The sequence below is a fragment of the Myotis davidii genome, unplaced genomic scaffold, assembly GCF_000327345.1.
Source record: "Myotis davidii unplaced genomic scaffold, ASM32734v1 scaffold271, whole genome shotgun sequence".
Lineage (NCBI taxonomy): Eukaryota > Metazoa > Chordata > Mammalia > Chiroptera > Vespertilionidae > Myotis > Myotis davidii.
In genome coordinates, this window is record NW_006284839.1 from 2,430,316 (window position 1) to 2,432,702 (window position 2,387).

The window sequence follows — 2,387 nt, forward strand, 5'->3', positions numbered from 1 at the left end:
GCCTCTCTGAACAATAAAAATATTTATATTATATATATAAAACTAAAACAAAACCAACAAACTTTGTGAAGTAGCATTCTCTGTTAAAAACACCCCTCCCCCCAAAAGCAAACTAACAAAAAAAACCCAAAGAAATAGCTCTACCATTTCATATCAATTTATTCCCCATTATTTCAAGCAGGATAATTAAAAAAACAAAAGGCAAAAACCAAAATGCTGCAGAGAATGGCAGTGTTTGGCACAGAAGACTAATAAGAGAGCTCAGAGGATCTGCTATGTCCCCGTTGAGTCTCACGGCTTGGTGAAGTCCTGGGTTACACATCCAACCACATTCAGCATTCACAGCATTTGAAATCATCTGTCTACCGTCAAGTTCCTCACGTGTCCTTGTTGTCTGATGAAGGGAACGTGAGCAGGTAGGGATTCGGTCAGGCCAGAAATATTTTGCTGAGGGCCCACCATGTACCAGGTACTAGGCCAGGTGCTAGGAACCCAATGTGGATTAAGGAGGCATGACAATCCTCGTGGAGTTTACATTCTAAAAGAGTTAAATATTAGTTAGACTAAATTAATATCTATTAAGTAAATACTAGTTAAGACTACCTAAACCAGTGGAGAGCAAACCTCTAACCAAAGGAGGGGAGATCAATACAATACAAAAGTTTTCCATGACAGCCTTAGGATCATAGAACTTCAACAACCCAAGTGACTTCAAAGGCCACAAGTTCAGTTCAGTATCCAACGCTGACATCCCTAGCAAATAGCTTTCCTCCCTATTGCAAGACTTGTCAGAGTACTTTATAAGGAGTAAAGATGGACAGAAACATATACAAATTAAAAATTATATTCATAATTCTAAAAAATTCTCTTTATAAAAGCAATTAACTGCAAACGTGTCCTCTAAAATTATCACTGTCTCATTTGTAGTTGTAGCTACAGCAAATGGGATATTTTTACAATTTTTGATGTCACACTCTGTGGGTCTTGCTGAAATCATTAGATTCACAATGAAGCTTAGCCTAAAACCTTCAGGTTTAAAACTTTTTTTTTAAATTGATTTTTTACAGAGAGGAAGGGAGAGAGATAGAGAGTTAGAAACATCGATGAGAGAGAAACATCGATCAGGTGCCTTCTGCACATCTCCTACTGGGGATGTGCCCGCAACCCCGGTACATGCCCTTGACCGGAATCGAACCCGGGACCTTTCAGTCCGCAAGCCGATGCTCTATCCACTGAGCCAAACCGGTTTCGGCAAGGTTTAAAACTTTTAACGACCTATGTTTACTGCTACTCTTCACAGAATGCCTACATTAAAAAAATAAAAGACCTATAAAATATATTTCCATTTTGAAATTGCAATGAAAAGCAAACGAAATTTTTAGAGAAAGCAGAAAACAATAAGAAAGAAAATTTCCATTAATAGGTAGTTGGTTTGTTGGGATACAGTTTTTAATAATAAAAAATATGACTCATACAAATTTTAACTCAGCATGTGTCAAAAATTTGTTGAAATCATTAATGAGGAAACCAGCAGGATGATACATCGGGTTCAGTGGAGTACAGGAAAGACTGAAGTATATATAATCAGTGAAAAACAGAATCCTATATAATAAAAGGTTAATATGCAAATTGACCAAATGGCAGAATGACCAGTTGCTATGACGTGCACTGACCACCAGGGGGCAGGTGCTCAATGCAAGAGCTGCCCCCTGGTGGTCAGTGCGCTCCCACAGGGGGAAAGTTAACTTTCCCGAGATCACAATGGTAGTGGATTTCAAATCTAGGTTATTTAGCTTCAAAGCTCACAGGCTTAATCACTGTGCTATGAGAACAGAAAAATTACAAAAACAGGAGGAAGAAGAAGGAGGAGGAGAGAAGAAGAAGAAGAAGAAGAAGAAGAGGAGGAGGAGGAGGAGGAGGAGGAGGAGGAGGAGGAGGAGACGACGACGACTTGTATGTCACTTTTTATATGCAGGCACTATTCTAAGCTATAAACATAAAATTTCTCACAATAATCCTATGGATTAAGTACGACTCTTCCCAATTTACAGAAGAAAAAACTGAGGCAAAGAGTGCTTAAGTACTCGTTCAAGGTCACAGTGCGAATAAGATGCAAAACGAGGACACAAACCTGGACAGTCTGGCTCCCAAGTCCTTGAAGCCACGCTGCTTCTTGTTGCAAGTTAAAAAGCACAGTGTAAGTAAACAGTCCTAACTCTTGAGAACCTCTGAGGTTGGAAATCACCACATTAAAGCACAGAACCGTAACTAAGTGTTCATTATGATAATCAAAAATCATCAAGAACAGATTAAAAGGTTTTCAGTCAGCCTTGTTAAGAAGGTAAAAAAAGGAACACTTAAGCAAAATTTCATCCAAGATGAGTTTC